Genomic DNA, 26,003 nt, shown 5'->3' on the forward strand with positions numbered 1-26,003 from the left:
GTTCTATTATGCTCCAAACAGAAGAACTCATTTCGAAAGTGCTCCTGTCATATCAAAGACTACTGTTGATTTTATATGCGAATATATATGTGAAGCTTCCTCCCGTTGTATCGCGAGATAGAGAGAAGGGAGATATAGAAAAGAGAGGAGGAAGGGGTATAGACAAAGAGATATACTACAGAATACCAATTCTAGGACAGGTAATATTAATTCACACAATATTTATGTTCAATTAGGGAGATTAAAATTGTTAAACCTCATATCTAAAATTTTTGTTCTCATTTTCATCAAAATATTACATGATTTTATCCCACTAAATGTCATAAATTTAAGATTAATTCAATTGAAAATTCAGAATCAAAGGATGTTGAGTAAGTGAGTGTTCATAACTATTGAACAAATTTTATGCAAATCTGAAATCTTTGAATTTTCAAATGGGAGATCATGGCGTATTATATGGGATAGGAAGTACTTTAAAATACTCCAGAATTATTAAATCTGGAAACATTATTAATTGATGTCCAATAATTATTGGTAAATTTCACAAATTTGGATGTATCTAAATTATCATGAAACGGTTTCATTGCATTTTATCCCATAAGCTTAAAACTAAATCAATCGTAATATACAGAGCCTTTTTATTCTTACGCCTTTCTGCTACGTTTCAAAAATTATAATAATCAATTAATTAATTTAAACATAAAGTGCTTAATATATGAGAGGTCTTGTCTGCCTGTGTTAAGAGCTGTTTCTGTCATATTACTCTGTCAATATTTCATTCTACAGACTTTAAACTTGATATATTAAGGAATTGGCTCTGTGAAACAAGTTCGAATTGTTTTTAGCCAGAAAAAATAGCCGTTAAGTGGTCAAAATCGAAGAAAATTGTAACTTGGCAAGTGTAAGTCTATTAAACGCGTTACTTCCGCGCATGCGCAAATAACGTTATTTTTTAAGTGTTTATATGCTTATGAACTTAGCACAGATGTTTACGGATAATGCTAGAGACCAAATTAAAAAGAATCTTTTACGGTTAAGAATTTTAATTTTATTTTAATAAATTAATATAAAATTTTTTTAACTTGTCTGGTCTTTATACCGTTAAATGTTGAATATATATATATATATATATATATATATATATATATATATATATATATATATATATATATATATAGGACTGTAGGAATTTTTTATTTTATAAAAATACATAGCCACATATACACATACAAACATACAGACTCATGGGAAATATAATATATATATATATATATATATATATATATATATATATATATATATATATATATATATATATATATGGTAACACTGGTAACAAGAAAAACCTGAAGAAAATGCTCAATACTATTGCAGAGCAAATGTGTGTTTTATTTTTTTTATTACCGTTTTATCTGTTTGGTTACATATGTTCTAAATGTTGGACCATGTTTACGACCCAACAGCCTCGTCACACCTTACAGAAATGATTGTTAGTATTTGGAAGAAGTGTTTTTGAAGAAATACGAAAAAAAGAGGGGGTATGAGATAATAAGGGGGGAGGGAGACGGGTATCGACAATATTTCAGTTTTGAAGGTTGAAATACATTAGATTGTATTGTGTGGGGGTAGCAGATTTAGGTTTAGGTAGGCGTGGTTGGGGATATATGGATATAGGGAGGGTTGGAGAGAAGATGGTAAAGAAAAAAGAGAGGAGGGTAAGGAGGGGAGGGATTTCAATTTTTAGGATTTTAATTTTGACTGCTTTTTGCTTGTTCGGCCAGGTATATGAAGTAGATGAGAGAGAGAGAGAGGGGGAGAGAGGACGAGAGAAAGGGAGAGGGAGAGAGAGAGAAATGGTTTTTGTAGGTGTCATGTGTTTGACAAAAACAAGGTTCCATTTTAAATTTTCGTAGTAAATCGACTTGGTCATTTCAGTTGACAATAAGTTGTTTTTAGGTAGTTAAGGATTAATACATACGCTAATGCACGCGCAAATCCTACGATGTTTGTCTGCTGAAGGCTCGAGTTTCAAAACGATACTGATCTTGTAAAACCGTCGCCTCTGTCGAAAGTTTTAGGCAGACATGCAAACATACATACATACATTTATATATTGGTAGCTCAAATATTCGACCCAAACTGATTAAAAAGCTTGTCCTATCTCTGAATACCCTTATGTAAAATTTCAAATGTTTAGATCAGAAATTGTCTGAGTAATTTGGTAGAGACCGCAGAGGTCAAATTCTTTTAAACTTTGACCCCTATTATGACCCCTGAACATTTATTGTTTTCGATTTTAATCAAGTTATTACGTTAGATCCATGTCCAAGGAACCTATATCAAAATTTCAAGTGTTTAGACCCAAAATTGGCAGAGGTGTTTGATAGAGTTCTCAAAGGTTAAATCGTTGAACTTTGAATTCTTAACAGCCAAATTTCTGGCCAAAAACTGATTTCAAAGATTTTTCCAAACTCAATACCCTGTATATCAAATTTCGAGTCTGTAGACAGAATTGACAGAGTTATTGTGTAGGGAAATGTACATAGACACACAGATATACATGCAGACAGACAGACAGAAAGACAGACACTTTCACTTTTATAAATATATAGATATATCACTTTGACTAGACAAAATATGACAATATAATTACAAATGAATAATACTAAAATTAATTTATCATGTACTGTTAAAATAATAGTTATGCAAATTAGATATTCGAATAAATGACTATTGGTTGTTGGTCTGTACTATATGTGGGGCATTTCAAAACAATATGTTTAAATATTAGTTTTGATTCTAATACACAAACGATGAATTAAAATATATTTTTCAATCTTGCAGATGGATATAAAAAGCCAGATTTTTCTTGGGTGAACAGGTTAACCAGTTGACTCAGAGTTGACAGGACTCCTCAAATCGGTGCCAGCTGACGCCACTTCCGTTTGGGCCTTTGGATTTTTGCTATGTCTCGACTTATATTAGCAAACCCACAGGCGCGCACAACATTTAACCCTGCTTTACCGATCTATATAAACTTACTCCTTGAAACATTCCCAATCTTTCTCGCTGAAAGTTATTTCTAATATAAAAAATATATAAACATTAACTCTTATTAACAACCATTAATTAAATATAAGTTGTATACTTCTATTCTTTCTATTACTGTAACATTCCATTCTTCAAGATGTTTAAAATATCTCTTTTCTGAATAGATGCCTCTGAACTCTTTATTTATTTATCTCCCCTTTGTTTCACATTTAAATATAAACCTAAAGCCTTCTTCACAAAAATATGTTGCTCTATACCAACTCATCCCTAAGTTTTCGCATTTATTCTGGATTAACAAGAGAAAGAGAGATATTTGAATGGAACTGTAAATTATATAAACGTTCATATTACAAAGACTATAAATTCAAGAGTGATAAAAGAAAGTTTATTCATTTCTTTCGTCAGCAGTAAATATTATTTGAGTCTCAACGGAGTATGTGTTTTTCGTATTTTTTCTCAGCAAATGCAACCACACAAAGAAAGTAAAAAAGACATTCGAAATATGTTGAAATTTTCTCCAATATGACGCTGCAATTTCATATTTAATGTATTCTTTCTGAATTTCTCTCTGGTTCGACCGGAAGCCGAAACTCCGGAATTCTTTTCGCTATTTCCTGCCTATGAATTAACGATAGCAGGACAATAGAATCACGCTCTCCGGTGTGTGAAGGTGATAAAACACAGATTTGCCAGAAAACGAAAAAGAAGTGTCCAAAATTCATCGTTTTATGCCATGTATTTCAAACTGGAATTTCTTTTTGAAAAGTAATATTTATTTATTTTATTGTATTAGATTTTTTTTATTTGTTTCTGTTTTCGAAAGCAAAACATGTTTATTATAGACAAACATGAGATTTAGAATTCTGAGTATGAATTTACAAAGAAAGATCATTTAAAAAAAATAGTTAAATCTCTTCGTTTGTCCAATATTGCGTTGTTCATTTAGTTTTTGTGCGTGTGTGTGTGTGTGTTTGGAATGTGAACAAAACAAAGAATGCATACATATGCATTCACTTACACACACACATATGTATATCTACATATATATTATGAAAATATTTATATGAGCATTATTTTTTGTTTTAATCTATATAAGCGCTCATGCAGATCACAGAACAGAAATATATATAACAAATCAAAATAAAAAAACGATGATGTTTACAGTATAAATATTTTTCTTATTTATATTTAGTTTCTAAGAAAAATACCACACACAAACACACACACACATATATATATATATGTATATATATATATATTGATTCATATATTCACGTACAATTTTAGAAGGAGATGAAGATATTTCATGCATTGATCTTCAGTATTTACATCAATAGTGCTCTCTATATATGTTGAGCTATCTATTTTTTTCGATAACTGCGAGAAATTTTATCGGACTTGAAAATTCATATGTTTTAGCAATACAAAAGTAAATTATCTTTCTGTTTTTGAACGTCCATTAAAGAAGCAACTGTTCCTGAAAAAATTGAAAAACAGTCTACACACATATTTAGTGAAAATTTGATTCAAAGGTTCCTTATATATCGCTGAAACAAAACGGAGGCCCCAATAATCAACCACAAGTTGTATGCCCGGCAACATAAGATGAGGAATTTTTCGACACAGTTGTCTAATTGTAGAACTATACAGCGACAACCACATAAATTGTAACAACGAATAGAAAGTCGATGTTGATCTTGTAGTTTCTTTAGCATACGGTTCAAGAAATCGTGGCCCCCAAAACCTCGCCAAAGTAGTTCGTTTTGATCTGGAAGAGTAGCTGCTTAGAAGACAAATCAGAGAAATTGGACTTTTGCTGGCACGTTTCATCCACTGCATGGGGCTATGTTGATCAGTAAGTTGTCAATATAACAGAAATTTACAAAAATAATTTTAGGATAACATAAAAAAAAGAAAATATTCAATTTCCCAATGATGCAGATCAAAATAAGCATAAAAAAGGCATGAAAACCCGAACAAAGCCGGGTAATACTGCTAGTATATATATGATCACAGGTGTATTCAACTCTTTCCGGGTGATAAATTAGTATGATTTTGTGGCGTATTATTCTGCTTTTTATACAAATTTTTTATCAGATTGTTTAATATTAATCACGCTGACAATTTTTAATTGCAAAATCATTACGAGAAAAAATAATTTGGTATTTTTAATCCGAAATAAAATAAAATAAAATAAAATATCCAATTGTAAATGAATTTTTATCGACATCTATGAATTTTCAATATTGAGATTTCTAATTAAAAAACAAAAGCAGATATTTTGTTAAAATGCATCCATAGCAGTAAACCTGCTATTCAAAAATGTTTTAGAGCAGAGAAAATTCTATTTCAAACTTTAGCATGACAGAAGAACGAAAATTTATCTTTAAACTTAAGGGTAAATGACAAATGAAAATGCTTTTTATAACTTAAGCATGGAAATTCTTTTTTAAACATTTTTTTTAATTTAGTGACTGATGTAAGCGCTTTTTATAAACTTAAGCGCAACAAACAAATCAAAATGTTTTCTTAACGCGTGACAGGCTAATGTAAGTGTGTGTTTTTACTTAAGCGTAACAAATAAATGAAAATGATTTTTTAAACTTAAGTTTAACAGGCACAATGGAATTGTCTTTTTTTTTAAATTTAGCATAACAGACAAATGAAATCCGTTTTTATAACAAACCAATAAACTATATATGAAACTTATGTGTGACAGACCAACAACAATGTTTTTTTTCACTTTAGCTTAGAGATCACGTAAAATGCTATTTCTAACTTTATCACGACAGACCAACGTTTCAAACTTAAGCATAACAATAAATAAACTGTGTCCAACTTTCTCGTGATAAACAAAAGAAGATGTTACAATATGATCCGCATTCGATGCCTCCCTTTAGTCTCGAAAGACAAAGGATACTCCCTATAGGGGCAGCTTGCAAGGGTTGTGCAATCCTCAACCACACCTCTCCTGAATCGGCACTGTTTGAGTCTAGTGGCAAGGAGGAATCCAGAACGACTGGAAATAATGCCGAGAGCACATACAGCACCTGGAAGTCCCAAATGGTCACCCATCTGGTACTGGCCGGGCTCATCGTTGCTTAACCTCGGTGATCTGACGAGAACCGGTGTGACAACGTGATTATGCTATATATATATATATATATATATATATATATATATATATATATATATATATATATATATATATATATATATATATATATATATATATATATATATATATATATATATATATATATATATATATATATATATATATATATATATATATATATATATATATATATATATATATATATATATATATATATATATATATATATATATATATATATATATATATATATATATATATATATATATATATATATATATATATATATATATATATATAGTCTTTGAAGTTTTTAACATTTGAAACCACACAAAAAATTACTTTTTATCATTCATTAAAAAAACATCTAGTCAGTAAGTCATTTAATCACCTGCAATCACTGCAACAACTCTCAAATTTACTATACTACCAATTTTTATATTTTTTAAGGGATCATCAGTTGTTTATATATATATATATATATATATATATATATATATATATATATATATATATATATATATAGCATGATAAACTAAGAACCAATACTATTCCAAACTTTAATCTGACCGACCAAAAATTGCTGTATTGATCTTAAACGACAAAAACGAATGAAAATAATATTTCAAGCTTTAGTATCATACCGCATAGAAAATGTTGTTAAGATTGACAGACCAGCGTATTTTTTCAACTACAGCATGGCATACTAGGTGGTTGAAATAAGTTTTCAGACTTTTTCGTATGGGCACTTTTATTGATAGTACACACAGGAAATTCTAGTCTCTTCAAAGTAATCTCATCCGGCTACAATGCACTTGTTATACTGTTCCAACAATTTCTGGAAGGTTCTCTAGAATTCCTCTTGTGTGAGCGCATCAATGACCCTCATCACAGCCTCTTTCATCACTTCAATTGTCTCACAACGACAGCCTGTAATGTTTTCATTGAGCTTAGGGAATACTCAAAATTTACAGAAAACAAGGTCTAGACTATAAGGAGGGTGAAGAAATGTCTTGATGCCCACTTGTCAAGGAAAAGCGAGAAAGCTGAAGATATGCTATTGAAATAGCATTTTTGTTAGTTGCTCACGCTTGTTTTAAAAGGTATTATGTTTATCTGCGATGCTTAAGTTTAGCATTTTCGTTGGTTTTCATCCAGATTAAGTCCGAAAACTTATTTCAACCACCTACTATGCCATGCTGTAGTTGAAAAAAATACGCTGGTCTGTCAATCTTAACCAACATTTTCTATGCTGCATGATACTAAAGCTTGAAACATTATTTCAATAGAATATCAAATGCCGTGTTATGCTAGCATTATCGACAAACGAAAATGCTTTCTTCAACTAAGTAGGATAGCACAACAAAAATTCAAATTTAAACGTGAGAGCTCAACGAATATTTTAATCTATAGCGTAACACAGCCTATGCGTTGAAGCATCTAAAACATTAATCAATAAAGTTAATTATGAAATAGTGTATAATCGATAATTGTTATGATTGACTTGACACGTGTTTTCTTATCCATTGTTTTATTAATTTCTAGCTTCTGGTACAAAAAAATTAAAAAAACTTTGATGGTGAACTGTAATTAACAATTTCGAATAAGTTATCATCGTTTTCCATCGTTGTCACTTCAACCAATCAGGTTATTTCTACAGTTTTATTAGTTTATGGACTAAGTATACTTTTAGCACCACATTTATGAATGCAGATAAATGTAAACGAAAGTAGTATGACACTCACTCAATATCACGCCTTTCTCAAATAGTTTCTAATAAAAGTGTAAAAAGTAAACTTTAGGTTTGCTTTCGGCAACCTTGAAACTCGCTTGCTTATATTTTATCATTTAGTTCTAATAGTATATGAGCAATGCTTCGGACAAAGGGGAAATAATTGCTATTTTCTGGATAAGAAATCTTTCCATATAACACTTATCGTTGACAAGTGTTGTCATTTTTTTTCATGAACTAGTATTTTAACTCCTTATGTCAAGTGGTTCCATAGCTTTATCTATAACTTGTTCACCCACGTATGCTAATTAGTGTGCGTCTCCACAACACAGACATAGGACAAGCTTTTTAATCGGTTTTTAGCCGAAAATTTGGCTGCTACGGGGTTAAAGTTCAAAAGATTTGATCTTTGCGGTCTCTAACAAACTATTCGCCAATTTTGCGTCTAAACATTTGAAATTTTGCATAAATGATATTCAGACGTGCAGCAAGCTTTTTAATCAGTTTTAGGGCGAAAAGTTGACTGCCAAGAGGTCAAAGTTGAAAGAAATAACTTCTACAGACTCTACAAAACTCCTCCGCCAATTTTGGGTCTAAACACTTGAAATTTTATATGTATAAAGTCACAAGTTTTAATATACACACATACATATGCACATAAAGGTGTGAAAAGTACATAGGGTCCGAGCATGCCGGGCTGAACAGCTAGTAATAAAAAAATATTTATTGATTTAAATTTCAAGTCAAACTAAAAAACTTCTCACCAGTGTGTTTTTTTTTACATTTGAGAAAATATGTACACATTTAAGATGTTTTTTTACAGTGACCGGAACAAATAACAATTCTATAATTAAATAGTTAATGATTTTTTTTAATCGGAATCGCAATGCGTAATCGTATAATAATCCAGAATTAAATACAGAATCGGTAATTGTATTAGAACTGGGAGAAATTTTGAGAGTCTTCCATCACTTATATATATGTATGTATGTATATATATGTATGTATATATATGTCAGGTCATGTCATATGCTACTGGTACCATGTAACCCAGTACTACCTGCCTCATGGTCGGGTCACCGGCGACTAAACTGGTTCCCCCACCAAACTTGTTTGGTGAGGAGGGCGGCTAGTCTCCCTCAAGGATTAAAAACAAGACCTTCCAAAGGGCGAATGAACTCTTTTCTGGGTTAACGGCCAAGTAGCACCGTGTATATTTGTGTGTGTGTGTATGTGTGTGTGTGTGTGTGTGTATTGGGGTAGAGAGGGCTCCCGTAAGCCGTGGTGAAGGCAACCTTTCTAGGAGAAGCAAATCTCTGATTTAAAAAAAAACATAAAGCGGAAGACCAGTACCTGCATTAAGCTGGTCTGCAGTTTAATTTGTTGCTGGCTATCTTGCTCTTGCTTGTAGCTGGATCTCAACATTTTGAACCGAGAGAGAGACTTAGCTGTCGTACAAAGCTAAGACTCTGTAACATCATATTTGTATAGATACTCCCTCAGAAATTAAGGCTCCTGGATTTTAAATGTCTGAGGGAGTGGCACTCGTCTGACAAGACGTTGCAATCATCATCATGTATATACATGTATATATACATGTATGCATATATACATGTATGTATATATGTATTTGTATATATATGTATATATATGTATGTATATGTGTGTGTGCGTGTGTGTGTGTGTATATATGTATAAACATACAAAAAAGTTATGTTTTGCCAGTCAGACATTGGTATTCATATTTAGATATAACGAGGTGTCTATTGGCAAAGAGAAATATAAAAATAAATGTTTTCAATATGATAGTTTTATAAAGAAAAAAAAAACAGAAAAGAAAAATCTTATAAATCGTTATAGAAGAAAAAAATAGTATTTATCATTATGGAAACAGTCTATGGACAAAGTTTACACTCACCACTTTTAGATGCCCGGGGCCACAAAAATTAAATAGAGGTTAGATAGTCTCTGTGACATATTATACATTAACACGTCTCTCTCTCTCTCTCTCTCTCTCTCTCTCTCTCTCTCTCTCTCTCTCTCTCTCTCTCTCTCTCTCTCTCTTAATCACACACACTCTTTCTCCCTCTCGTTTTCTATCTCTCTTTCTCCCTATCTCTTTCTCACTCTCTCTATTTCTTTATCTCTCTCTTTCGCTCTCTCTTTCTCTCGCTCTCTCTCACTCTCTCTTTCTCACCATATCTTCAGCTTTCTCGCTTTTCCTTGACAATTAATCCTTAAAATGTTTGAGCCCGGACAATGCCGAGTAGGACAAATAGTTTCAATCAATATTGAATTTTTTCATCCTTTCCATTTAAAAAAGTATTAAAAAGATATGTAATTAAACCTAAGCCAATAGTGCGAAGACTGTTAATATATCGAATAGGAAATCGAACAATCTGTATCGGAATCAGAAAAAGAATTGTGCCTATTATCCCATGCCAAAAACATCAGCAAAATTAATACTTTAGAACAGATGTTGCCGATAAATGTCTACTTTCCCCCTCCCTGCGCATGTCAACGTATTATAAAACGGAATGTTGATAAACGCAACAGTCCGAGAACACTTAATTGCATGAAACCGTATGCGACATCAGTTAAACATCACGCTTTTTTAAACATATCTTCAAATTTTTAAACATATATCTTCAAATTGTTAAACATATCTTCACATTTGTAAACATATATCTTCAAATTTTTTAACATATATCTTCAAGTTTATAAACATATATCTTTAAATTTTTAGATATATATCTTAAAATGTTTAAACATATCTTCAAATTTTTTTTTAAATATATCTTCAAATTTTTAAACATATCTTCACATTTTTTAAACATATATCTTCAGATTTTTAAAAATATATCTTCAAGTTTTTAAACATATCTTCAAATTTTTAAATATATATCTTTAAGTTTTTAAACATATCTTCAAATTTTTAAACATATCTTCAAATTTTTAAACATATATCTTCAAATTTTTAAACATATATATTCAAGTTTATAAACATATATCTCCAAATTTTTAGATATATATCTTCAAATTTTTAAGCATATCTTTAAATTTTTAAACATATATCTTCAAATTTTTAAACATATATATTCAAGTTTATAAACATATCTTCAAATTTTTAAACATATATCTTCAAGTTTTTAAACATATATCTTCAAATTTTTAAACATATATATTCAAGTTTATAAACATATCTTCAAATTTTTAAACATATATCTTCAAGTTTTTAAACATATCTTCAAATTTTTAAACATATATCTTCAAATTTTTAAACATATATCTTCAAATTTTTAAACATATATATTCAAGTTTATAAACATATATCTTCAAATTTTTAGATATATATCGTCAAATTTTTAAACATATCTTTAAATTTTTAAACATATATCTTCAAATTTTAAACATATCCTCAACATTTCAAATTGATTCAGAATTCGCTAAACCATTTTAACTCGGTTTAAGTTGCCACATTTATCAACGGACGTTTACCTATGTTTATAGAAAATTATAAATAGCAGCATGAAAATATATTTATCGCAAGTAATCAGCACATACATTTTCATGTTTCACTCCCGGAAGAGATCATCAGGGTAACCGCGTGGATGCGTTTTTAGTGTCGTTCTTATATCTAAGTAGTGTTGTTTTTATATCTAAGTAGTGTTGTTTTTATATCTAAGTAGTGTCGTTTTTATACCTAAGTATTTTTTTTTTATATCTAAGTAGTGTTGTTTTTATATCTAAGTAGTGTGGTTTTATATCTAAGTAGTGTCGTTTTTATACCTAAGTAGTGTTGTTTTTATATCTAAGTAGTGTTGTTTTTATATCTAAGTAGTGTTGTTTTTATATCTAAGTAGTGTTGTTTTTATATCTAAGTAGTGTTGTTTTTATATCTAAGTAGTGTCGTTTTTATATCTAAGTAGTGTTGTTTTTATATCTAAGTAGTGTTGTTTTTATATCTAAGTAGTGTTGTTTTTATATCTAAGTAGTGTTGTTTTTATATCTAAGTAGTGTTGTTTTTATATCTAAGTAGTGTTGTTTTTATACCTAAGTAGTGTCGTTTTTATATCTAAGTAGTGTTGTTTTTATATCTAAGTAGTGTTATTTTTATATTTAAGTAGTGTTATTTTTATATCTAAGTAGTGTTGTTTTTATATCTAAGTAGTGTTGTTTTTATATCTAAGTAGTGTTCACTTTAGTGGACTAATCAATGTAAATCTATTTATTACCACCTCCTTATGAGTTTCCACAAGTGAATATATTTCAAGCCCTTTGGTTTATATAGGTTTAAACGTTTCTTACGTTAAAGTGGGTCGAATTAATCTTTCTTAGGCTGAAGTGTAGCAACTATATCTATAAGTTAATGCAATCATAAATTGCATTTATTATTTATAAATAGTTTATAAATAGTTTATATTTATTTTCTTAGATAATATTAACAATGGTTTAATCTAGAATATATGTATTAATTTCTATATTTATTGAATTTGTCTATGGTATCTTAGTTGTTTCGTCAGATTAAAAATTTGCTCAGCCATAACCTAATTAATTGCATAAATAAATATTTTTATTATGTATAGTTCTACGTTTAAACATACTACTATTATTGCATATTGTTAGAATTAATTAACCATTATTTTAATGATTTGAAAGAGTTCTTAATTTTCAATACATTTGTTTACATTTTTCTCTGTTGATATCAAAAGTATACTGTAGTATCTCTCTTATATATTATAATCATTTTCCTTAGATGTTTTTTAGTTTTAACTGTACTAATCATATATCTAAACAAAACAGACTGTACAATGTGACTTTTTTATACTTGACTGCATTTGTATGGTTATTTAATTAAAAGGAATGGCTAATGATACTTCTTATTTATATTTTTATAGAAAATAACATCTGGCAGGAAATATATATATATATATATATATATATATATATATATATATATATTTCAGAATAAGGAAATGTAATAAATCTACTAGTATCCAAATCCAGTGATTATCGGTCTAACAAAATATTATTAGATAGAATATTTTATATAATACAATTCCAGCTCAATGACAATGAAAATTGCTCAATATACCATATAGAGCAAATAAATTATAATTTAGGAGTTTAAATTTTATGATTTGAAACGGTTAAATTTCAAATCTAGAATTTTTAATATATGCAAGGGATACATTTAAATAAGTTAATACTTATACAAATTTATTCTTTTTTTTTTCATATATTAAAAATTCTAGCACATTATATGGCAACACTAACACAAGCTCAGATCTAAAATTTTAAGCTAACCTGCACAGTAATAAACAGTTGGCAGCCATTTTGGTGATTTGCATTTTTTCAGCGTGCCAACTTTATATGCAAACCAATGCTAAACTATGGTAAAGTGCTGAAAGATCACCGAAACATTGATTATTCTAGGAATTTGTAAATTGAGAACAACAATAATAAAGAACAAACAACTTCAATATGGTTTCATAACACAATTAATATCTTATATAATTCATAGTACAATCAATATTCTATATAATTGCCATTACTATTTACAAGAGCAAAAAGCCTTTGGTCGATTGAGATGTCAAACTTTCGATTTCATCTGATGAAATGTCTTTGGCAGCAGTCAAGATAGCATTCTAGAGGTCATCCTTTGATTTGTATTGCCTTCCTCCTGAGTAAATACTTTTTTTCAATATGCTCCACAGATTTTTGGTGGGATTTAAATCTGGAGAACAAGCTGGCTATCGCATTATTTTCCCATGTCTGGCAAAAACTCTCTCCAAATAATCAGTGGCTATCCTTGCAGAATGAGACGGTGCATTATCATACAGGAATACCATCTTTTTCCGGAATGCCAAATTCTTCTTCTTGTACCAGGGTTCCAAGTGTTCCCTAATGAAGTCAATGTAGAGTTTGGCGGTAATTTTCACTCCGTTTGCGACTCTGAATGGTCCTACCAGCTCAATGCTAATGATTGCAGCCCAGAACATCACACCACCACCTCTTAGTTGACGCCTGATCCTTTGGGGACATAGACCCTCATTATGGTACCATCCTCCCCTACACCCATCGGGTCCATCAAGAGTCGCTCGACACTCATTGGTGAACAAAGCAGTTTGAAAATTCACCTTCATGTGATCTCTGTCCCACTCTATCCTCTTTTTCTTATAGATATCCTTCAATTGAGGGCGGACCTCTGGCTTTCCAAATTTTGCAATCGCCCTTAGGATACGGCAATGAGTTGATTTGGGCACATCAGGAACGCCAGCTTTTTCAAAAATTTGTTTGATAGTTTCAAGTGTGTTACGGCGAACTTCTCTCTTGATCTTGCTCATTGTTCGACGTGACAGATATGATTTCTTACGAATTTTCCCTTTGTCAGAACGTCCGTTGCAAAGTTGATGATTAGTACAATATTTTTTTTATTGTACGATGATCACGGTGTAATTCTTTGGCAATTTCTAAGGTGGAAATCTTAGTATGGAGCCTTTGAACAATTTTAGACTTCTCAGTCTGACTTAAAGCATTTTTACGTCCCATCTTGCATATAAAGTTGGCACGATGAAAAAAACTGCAAGTAACTATTACGCAGATAAGCTTGAAATTTTATATCTGCGCATGCTGTAGTGTTGCCGTATATCATGCGTAGTTTCACAAATTGCCATTGAAAACTATCGGAGTTAGAACAAAAATATCGATTTGCATATAATTCTGGCACGGGGTGTTTATATATATATATGTATATATATATATATATATATATATATATATATATATATATATATATATACATATATAGTGTGTAGATGGTAATTAATAAAAACTAAAGAAAGTGCTCAATACTGTTGTAGAGCAAATATGCGTTTTTATTTTTTATTACCGTATCTTTCTGTTAAGTTACATTATTGTTTCAGCTACTCGGCCGGGTAGCTGAAACAATAATGTAACTTAACAGAAAGATACGGTAATAAAAAATAAAAACGTATATATATATATATATATATATATATATATATATATATATATATATATATAATTTTAAAGTTGAAAGACCAGACGAGTGCAAAATTGATTTCAATAAACTTTTCTATCTATTAAAATCATATTGAATTTGTTTTCAAATTTCCTAATAATAGCATTTTTATTCAGGAAATACAGACAGATTGTTTTTCTTCTCACGTGTCATCGCCGAAGTAACTCCTAGCACGTCTTCAGAGGTTGGAATGATGTTTAAATGTCTGATAACAGTGTGAACGTTGATTGAACGTATTAGATTCCCTCTTATTATTGACGCATACGTTCGATAAACGTTCACACTGTTACTGGACAGTAATCAATTATTCTGAGTGATAATAAGAAGCAAAGAGTAAAATCAAGAAATAGTAAAATTTTATAATAAAATTAGAACTAAAGAAGTATTAACTCAAACAATACTGTATCGTGAAGGATAGGAATATAAATTAGCAAACGATTTAGCACCACTATTAGAATAAGTAAAATATAATGAAAAAATAAGTAAAAATAATTGAAAAAAAGTTTAAATTAATTAAATCATAGAAGCTAAGAATATGACAATAAACAGCTACTGCCTTACATAAATTCAATTACTTTTCAGTACCTGGCTCTTCGTCGAGGCCGAGGAAACAAAAATAAAAATAAATTTGTACATTGAGAAATAAAAACTAGATATTAGAAACCGAAACAAACTCCACATCTATAAAGTATTTCCTTATTTAAATGCGCTCATTTTATTGTTATTGTTTCCATAGATAACTGCACACAATTCTCTCGTATTTCTTTTTCTCTCCCATCTTTCTCGGTCCCCGAAACGGTGCGTAATCTCTCCTGATGACCCAAAATAATCCGTATACCAGAATGGATTACCCCACATGACAGAAAACAATAAAAAAAAAACGATAAACATTATTATATACAAGTCCAAAGAGAAAGGTAGGCTCCGATGGTGCGTATTCTCTGCTGATTACCCGACAATATCTGGAGGCCGGAATGAAATACCCCAAAAGTTAAAACATCTGATCAACTGGGTTATATACAAGTCTTTAAGGTAATCTGTACCTTCCAAACAAACAATAATATCTTCTGTTGTTCGCTCGCTTCATTGCGAGTTTCTGCTACTCTACTGGTAGCAAATATTATTCTATAACTGCACACTGCAAACGCGTATCTCTTTTTCTCTCTCATCTTTCTCGGTTTTCTTTTATAATGCTATAAAGAAAATTTTTCTGAAAAAAAGAATTTTTCCATGTATACAAAGTCAATTTCATAAAACGCATTATGGTTTTTAAGCTATAAAAGTTCACCATTGTAGGAATTTCTAAAGAATATTCAAACCCCAACATGCAATTAAATTGTTTTCTTCACTCGTAGCTCATAAAAAGCCCAATAAAAAGGGATAACTGTCTATCACCACTTTGAACAAAGACTTATTGTCTCTCTTTAATGGTGTTATACTTCTATATCTTTCCTAATCTTCTACCACCGTCTCTCTCTTTCTCTTTCTCTCTCTCCATCCTCGCTCTCTCCCTCCTTCTCTCTCTCTCTCTCTCTCTGTTTCCCACTTTATTTTCTCACTTCCACAATACCATCTTTCCAATAATTTCAAACCTCTAGGATGCTGATAAGTAGCTCATTAAATATATCCTATTTTGAGATACGGCATACTTCTCCACGATTGTGGTGCAATGTTCATATTAGCAAGAATTATTAAAATGCTCAACTCGTTTGCTTAGTATTTATTACTTTATAAAAGTACTTTAGAGTGAGGGAGGTAACCTGCTAGCTGACTATATAATTAAGAAGGTAAAGATTATTTTTATATCAGAACTTATCGGGATAACTGAACGAATAATCTACTAGATAAAAAAATTTAAAAAACAATAAAAATGAGTTAAGTGCAAATGAAAAATTCACAAAATGAATTATAATAAACGGAAAATACTGAACTCATCGATTTTTAGAGAAAAAATAGTAAAAATGAATCCGTGATTAGCATACATTTTAAATATATGAAAAATATTATAATCCATTGTTTAAATTATGTATAAAAGAATATTGCCATTTTTTCAATTTTTATTTCTATCATCAATATCCTTGTAATATATATGTATATATATATATATATATATTTAGACAGTGATCACAGTGATATATATATATATATATATATATATATATATATATATATATATATATGAAGAGAGATAGATAGATAGATAGATAGATAGATAGATAGATAGATAGATAGATATACAGGCGACAAAAAGAAGGTTTGCATTAGTAATTTTTTCAAAAGCTGCAAATTTAAGCTAAATTTAATGTAACTGTTTATATTTGATTGGCCTTTTATTCTCCTTATTTGATTGGCCTTTTATTCTCCTTATTTTTTTAAATTGACGTAAACACTAGTATATTTCAATTAAAAGTCAAATATGAACAGGTAAAATTATAGAGGAATAAAAGGCGAATCAAATGAGGTATAGATTGTTCGAACAGTTACATTATATTTAGCTTGAATTTGCAGTTTTTGAAAAAGATTACAAGTGCGGACTTTCTTTTTGCCGGCACTGTATATATATATATATATATATATATATATATATATATATATATATATATATATATACGCGTTTGTGTATAAGCACATAATTATCTTTACTATTATATAAAAAGAACTGTGTCTGTATGTGAGTTCGTCTCCTATGGACTCTGAAACGGCTTGACCGATTTTTATGAAATTTCACACGCAGGTACTTTATGTATCTGGTAGGTTTTCTTAGATCGGTTTAGTATCGGAATTGCTAATGATAGAAAAATCCGATGAAAGAAGTAACAGGTTATTTCGACCAAAGATAACACCTCACGCAGCTTAACATCGCAAGTACTTTTGAGAAGTTTTATTACCAAACAAGCAGAAAAGTCCGACATATAAAATCAAAAGTAGGTTCTTTCATATAACAAGGGTACTTTCGAAATGAATGTTTCTGTTCAAAGAACAACTAAACTATGATACTTGACTTTTATAATTTAAAACTTAAATTTAAACACAGAACGTTCGAAATAAATGTTTCTGTTTAGAGAACAATTGAACCATAATACTTAACTTTTTCATTTTAAACTTTAATTTAAGCCATTATATATAATTTTATAAAATTAACAGTTTTCTACTGTGCAATGTACACTACAATGTAAAGTGGACTAAGTCACTGCTGGGAGGTATGTGAAGTTTTCTCTCGGTGCACTGCGATGGGTCCCCAACTAAAGCAGTTAATCTGTTTTTCTGTGTCATGGGTACGTCTGTGCATCGGGTGTTACGTCTTGTGCACGGCAACAAGCTCCTCGGATTTGAACCACGATGAAACGATAGGCACATTCCTTGTTGATCAAGCGGTCGATATGACGTTGGCTATGTCGGCTCGACGAGTTTTATCGTCGAGCCTTCTTGGCATTGTTAAGAATCATTACTGGTATGATTTTTATTGTCATTAATGGCACGGATCGTTTTGAACGTCAGATGAGAGACAAAACATCTTTTTTATAAAAAAAAAAAATAGAAATGTATATATTGCAACAATTAAGGAGCATTTTTAACAAGACCCGTTTCTCAATAAAATGAGAGTCGGACTTCAACTTTTTACGTGCGGGGCGAAGTCTTCAACTTATTACGTGCGGGGCGAAGTCTTCAACTTTTTACAGCTGCCGTGGATCGATTTCGAACTGCTTACGTATGTCACCGACCTCGATCGAATCCAAACTAAATTACAATTTGTCGTGATAAATAACGACAGAGAGAGTGATAGAAGAAGAGATATAAACAGACATAACAATAAAGCGACTGAAATGTTATTTTGTTTTTCAAATTCTGGTGTTGATGAAGCAGGCTTGACTTTTGCACCTGTGGAATTCAATTACACTGAAGTTTTGTAAACATCTGCCAATCTCCAACAACGGATTTTCCCTGAAATTTGGTGATGTAAACAGCATCGACTGAATTTCACTTGGCTGGTCGCGAGTACAAGGCAAGTCGGGTATAAGGCAAATCCGGTATAAGGCAAGCCGGGTACAACGCCGTTAAATTTTCATTTTGTCACATGTTTACAATATCGCCAAAATTAAATACGCGTAGTGTTCAAATAGATTTCGCACTCCAGTTTTATTAAGACACTAGCAGTTCAGCTCGGCTTTGCTCAGACCCTATGTACTGTTCAAAACTTTATGTGCATATATATATATATATATATATATATATATATATATATTAAAAAGTTTGACTCATGTCCAAGTAACTTACATCTAAGATTTCAAGTGTTTAGACCAAAAATTGGCGAAGGAGTTTGATAGATTTTTCAGAGGTTAGATCGTTAATCTTCGCTTCCTTAACAACTAAATTTTTAACCGAAAACCGATTAAAAAGATTTTCCCAAATCTCAATAACCCTTATCTCAAATCTTGGGTCTGTAGACTGAAAATTGACAGAGTAGTTTAGTAGGGGCATGTACACACACAGTCACACACACAGACAATTTCATTTTTATTGATATATAGATTGTACAAACCAGACAAGCTGAACTGCGAATGAATATTATCCAGTTCAAGACATTTTTCCTGGGATAAAATCCAAATAATATTTACTGTTTATATGATAATACTTAATAACAAATACAGTTGTTTATAATTATATTTCTTTATGCAGACGTGTGGGACAATGTTTTGATCTGTAGTTATCTCATTCCTCACCTTTCTTTTCTCTTTTTACCATGAATCTAAACAACCCATCCAAATTCTATTGTAAAAATAACTTTTTGACATTCTGAGTTTATAAGTTAGTAACGGTTTTATGAATATAATTTCAAATCGGATCACACGACTTTCTATCCAAAGTGCTTTTCATTTTACTTCCAACAACTAATTAAAAGACACATTTTTTTCTGGTGAGGTTTTAATCATTAATAACTAAAGATCGAAACATTGTAACAAAACCAATACATGTCTGTATAAATAATCATTAAGATATATAATTGTTCTCTTTAATAATTATTTTCGACAGATAGGGAGCAACGTGGAAACCCCTCTTTCTTTGTTTAATTATATTGCTGGAATTGGAGATTATAGCCGACTCGATTAAACGTCGTGTGGATCTATTATGTATGTGTTTAAGGAAAGTCGCTTCGTTAAAATTAAAACGGTGGCCGTTCTCCATGATGTGACAAAATATGGCGTTGAGTGTATTGTTGTTTTTCATATCTCTTTTGTGTTCATATATTCTTTTATTTAAATTTCGTTGAGTTTCTCCTACATATATTTGTCCACAATTAAGACAGGTATGGAGTATATTCCGGCTTTGATGTTGGTGTTGGTATTAGTTAATTTGGCGTGTTAGATCCCTAATTGTTAAAGAGTTTAGTGTTGTTATTTGAATGCCCGTCTTATTTAGGTGTTTATAGATTGTGTCATTGTATTTATTAGTTGGTAATATTAATTGTCTGTCGTGTGTCTGACTATTTAGGGAATTTTCTCGGTTTCGGTTATGGTAAATTTTTATGTCTTTCTTTTTTGTATTTGTCAAAAAACGTTGAGGGTATTGTAAGTTAATAAATGTACGGTCAATATATTCAAATTCTTCCTTGATGTATTCTTCACTGCATATTCTTAGGGCCCTAAGAATAAATAACTTTTTTCATTTTATCATCGTGATGAGGATAAAAATGTGAGTTTTCAGCTCAACAATCATATATATATATATATATATATATATATATGATTTGCCCCCTATATATATATGTATATATACATATATATATATGTATATATACATATATATATATATACATAGTTACTGTGAAAGCCAAAGCAAGACTTCAAAAAAGGTGTTGATGGCAACAAAGCGTGTATATCGTTTTACGTTGCGATTGTTTCCATGTCCAGTCGAAAATTTCAAACATTATATCGTTTGAAAATTTTCAAAAACCAGCATTTCTTCCGACTTTATGGATAAAAACACTTTTTACAATAGAGCATTTTTGAAGAGAAAGAAAAAAAGAAAAAGGAAAAATTCTTTTAACGGGAAAAACATGTGAGAAACCTTTACCTTTGCGGTAGTTACGGAAAGCCCATTTAAATATTAATATATCGCCTAATTTTCGTATCCTTATTTAAGAACAGAGTCATTAAAAATTTCCACAGAAAACCCTAAGCCATTTAAAACATTTTTTATACATTTTTTACAAGGTGGTCACCACTTATCAAGGCCCGGAAGCCACGCAGGAATAAGGGTTATTGTAAGTACAGTACGTTGGTGTGGATATTTAAAGTGTCTACTTAAGGGGGCGGTTCATCCCATTCGTTGAGTTCCTAAATTAGATCTCGCTGTTTCTTTATTTTTTAATAATTATTTTTTTTATAAAAATAATTTTTTAATTTTTATTTTTATATTTATAGTATGGCCGTAACAATCTTGCAATAACGTTACGGTTAATTTTAGTTTCGTACTAGTGTCAAGTAATGTTTACAGATTATCGTTATTTTAGTACTTAGATAAGACCATTTTGGGTTTAAAGTTAAATTGAATATGAGAATTAATAAAAAGGTTGTATATATATAAATCCTTGTACAACATTTCGAGTAAGGTATTCTAATCTATTCATTATTATTTAATGTTTTAAAATTCATTGTCATTCTACTTGAATATGTTTTCATAGCGTTACTAAATACAATTATGAAAGGAGGTACTCCAATTATGTTATTAATTGTTACTAGTTAATTCTGTTAGAAACTGGGATGCAGGAGTAGACATCTTCTGATCGGAGTGAAACACATTTGTAGCTATTGGGTGGTTTTGCTGTCAGAATAATAATTAGAGGATATATACTAATTTATTTCGATACCCAAGAACACAACACACGAATTATAAGACATGAGCAGCATAAATGATTAATGCTCAATTATGAAATATGATAATTTTGTAGCTTACTCCTTAAGTCAACTTTTTTTGGCTTAGAACTCATTGGTATATGAAAATTTACTGAATTACACGAACTTAGTATATTACATACAAGTCTATATACATATATTCTATATATATATGTATATATATGCATATATATATAGAATATGTATATATATATATATGTTTATATATATATATATATATATATATATATATATATATATATATATATATATATATATGGGACAAATCTGCATATTCAATTATATTTCACCCTTTATTTATACAAATCTTTTAATTTATAAAGCTAAGAAACATATATACATATGAATGGCTCTGCGCTTAAAAACAGGTACTGTCAAAAATTTAGCATTTTTACATTTTTACATTCTGTAAGAAATAAACGGTAACATGGACAACATTTTCGCATTTAGAATATAAGAAATTTTCATTGATATATATTTATATATATATATATATATATATATATCATAATCATAATTAAGGAATTTAAACATTTGTGATTTGAAAAAGTTAAATTTCAAAAATTGCAATTTTTTAAGTTTAATATCCTTTACTGTTTTCTTTTTTTTTTTTTTTTTTTTTTTGCTGCATCAATATCCAATGTCCTTTATTCTATGTAACTAAAATGAGTTAAAAACTTATAAAACGTTTAATTTTAATTTTAATTTTCTATGTTTATTACATTTAGCAAATTAGGTTCAAACCTTTTATAATATTTGCTAATATTTTTCCTCCGAGATGTATAAACATCGAAAACTCATGGTTTAAGGAAATATTTTTACTATACTGTATTCTTTGTCTTGCATGCAATAAAGTTTCTATATTTTAAATTTAACTTTTTCAAATCACAAGTTTTTTTAATTCCTAAATTACGACTTATTTGCTCTATCTAGGATATTGAGCAATTTTATTTAAAATATTAAATCCAATACTATTTTGTAAGACCGATAATCACTGGATTTTCACACCAGTATATTTATTGTATTTAATTATTCTGAATAATATATATATATATATATATATATATATATATATATATATATATATATAGTAAGTTATAAAATATATATGGTGATTAAGCTACACTGAATATTCCGCGTTTCATCCACTCTAGGACTCTTCAAACTTATGCGCATAAGCCTGAAGAGTCCTAGAGTGGGTGAAACGCGGAATATTCAGTGTAGCTTAATCGCCGTATATATTTTATAACTTACTAACTAGCTCTACCTACGTATTGAGCACTTTTAAAGTAAATACTTAAAGTTTACGCATAAATTTATACTTTCGTATATTAATTTATGTGAGTAAATAAAGTAGTTATATATATATATATATATATATATATATATATATATATATATATGTATATATATATATTGATTTTGCGCTACGAAGCAGATAGTGTCAAAAATTGCAAATGTCAACTGAATCAAAGGAATAAATTATAAGATGGTCAACAGCATGAACTTTGCCATGTAGTCTTTTGTCATTTATTTACTATATTGCTCTGTAATTACATTGAGCTTCTTAAATAAGGATTAGTATATATTATAAGAAAATATATTTCCACAGAAATATATATATATATATATAATTATATATATATAATCTTACTTCATTGAATTTTACACGTCATGGCTTCACCCGAAATAATTTATTTACAAATGGCAATATCTTCTCAGAGTCAATATTAAAAGCTCATATTTTTATTGAATCTGGATTTCGTGATAACAAAATCAAATTTGTCATTATTTATAGACGGCCAGGAATACAAATCTCGTATTTAATCGCAATTACTTCAATCAATTAAAGCTCACACCTTAAGAGTAAAGGAGACACTATTTACTCTAATGGCTCTTCGCTCGAGTTGAACTCGGGCACCTCGTTGAATAAAAGGAGTGGCTTCAAAAGTTTCATTAATTCAAATCAAACGAAAAGTTTGTCTTGTCAATGACATACACACAGAAACCAAATGCAGTGTCATACTAAATGGCATATATTATGTTAATCTACGGTCAGACTTTCTATAGTGTTATTATGTTAAGCTATCTCTGGTTAGGCCAAACTGTAGACTTACAGGACTATATTTATGACAGTTGTTTTTAGCCATTACTATTTTCATGCTGACTCACGATAAATTGGAAGCGGAGGTTATGTTTGTAACATTCTCACCAGAAGATCATCCTAAAGACCCAAGATGGGTCCCTCTAATATATTGTTTTTCAACAGAATCCTTCCTTTTTTTAGACCTTGTATTGCTTTAATCACTGCTGAAGTTCTATCTGCTTTTGTATGGTGACTCTCTGGAATATTAGAGAAGATGCGGAGGGGGGGGGGCTAACATGTTCTACTATAGCCATACATTCTACAAATCTACGATCAGGCTTTATATGGCGTTGTTATGTTTCGCTATCTCCGATTAGACACTGACAGTTTTCTAAGCCTTATTACTTCCGTGCTGATTCATAACAAATTTGAAGCGGGTGTTTTGTTTGTGCCACTAGAAGATTTCCTATTAGATTTCTGTTATTTAACAACTTTCTTAGATGTATGGTCTTAATCACAGCTTCATCTACTCGTGTAGTGTAACTCTCTAGAATATCAGAGTGGGGAGTTAACATGCTCTACTAAATGTTACTCATTCTACATTATTTTACCAAGACTAAAACTCCATTTACTCCTGCATGGTAGCACTCTAGATTCTAGGTCCTCAAACTTTATACAGTCTGAGCGTATTTACAGTACTAAATAGTTACAGACACACTCTATATTAAATAGGGCTACTATATTATGATTAAGTTAATTATATAAAATAGAGTCTAGAATATCAGAGGGGGGGACTAATGTGCTACACCATGCCTAAGGGTGACCTGAACTGTGTATTATGAATAGAGTATTGTTGTCAGGTTTGGGACCGTGAATCTCTGTCGCATTTGAGGGTTTTCTCTTACAGATTTAATGTTGCAAGTTAAAATGTTTTCTATAAATATTACTATCAGGCTATCGGCGTTGCCCGGGCGTAAAATACGCTTAAATATGGTATCTTAATTCATGTAGATTTCAAATTTATTATTACAGAAAAATACCTTATTGATTATTATATTACACTCAATATATAGTAGTGATTTCACAAATAAAAATATCTGACTTGGATACCATCAACTAAAATGGAAACCAAAACATTTAGCGCTTCAGCCGTAATCATTACTATTTGAGCCATCCTCAACTTGATAAGAACACGTTTATATTTAACTGACTTTAAGATATAAATATATATTTGCGCATGCATTGAAAAGCATTTTAGTCGACGTACACCTACCAAGTTCCATATTTCTTTTAAATTTGGACCGCTAGGCATCTATTTTTCCCGGCTAAAGAATCTTTTCCACGGATCGAAACCTTTTGAGTTGTAATAAGATTCTTATTGTGGTTGAGTTCGTCATCGAAAAAAGGGTTGAAAAGTAGTCTATTTCATAAAGTTCAGAAAATCCTTTGCCAGCAAATCGTGCTTTATACTCCCCAATGCTTGATGCTGTAGTCTTTATTGTCAAGAACCATCGGGAAGAAATTACATTTTTATCCTTTGGTGGAGGCACTAATGTATAGGGTTATTTTCTGTTAAATCATCAATTTCATTTTTCATGGTCGCTTTCCACTGTTGGCAATTTTATGAATAAATTACATAATTAAATTTTTGCGTATTTTCCATGGAATAGCAATAATCTACTAAATAATTCTGGAAATTCTCGACCGCTAAAAAAGTTGCCCTTTTTCAATTTCTTGTTTATTACGTGTTAAGACTTTAACATCATCATCACTATCAGCATCATCATTATTAATATTTTTTGTTATATTTTATGCTATCATGTAACATTTTTGTCGTCAGCGTTCATGTTGACGTCGTCGATAGGTATATTAATAGAATGTTAGAGAAACATTCATTTTTTTTTTAATAGATTTTTCGTTTTTTACTCATCGGACTAGGTTTATTGCATTTTTTCTGGGATAAATACGAGATGTGCCGAACTGCCTTTGTGATAGCCCAGAAATAGAGCTACTTCAGTTTTAATATTTAATTTGCAAGTTGTATGGAATAGATGCAT

The 26,003-nt window shown here is 30.2% G+C and overlaps 1 protein-coding gene and 1 pseudogene across 7 annotated transcripts in view; one reads left to right on the forward strand and one right to left on the reverse strand.

Annotated features, from left to right (window-relative positions):
- Positions 1-26,003, forward strand: part of LOC145283502 (dopamine receptor 2-like) — a 1,112,732-nt gene that overhangs the window by 735,021 nt on the left and 351,708 nt on the right. The gene's annotated exons all lie outside the window — the stretch shown is intronic.
- Positions 6,090-6,206, reverse strand: LOC145284120 (5S ribosomal RNA; annotated as a pseudogene).

Source organism: Euprymna scolopes, chromosome 8 (assembly GCF_053919585.1).
Source record: "Euprymna scolopes isolate OS-2025 chromosome 8, ASM5391958v1, whole genome shotgun sequence".
In the NCBI taxonomy this organism is placed as follows: Eukaryota; Metazoa; Mollusca; class Cephalopoda; order Sepiida; family Sepiolidae; genus Euprymna; species Euprymna scolopes.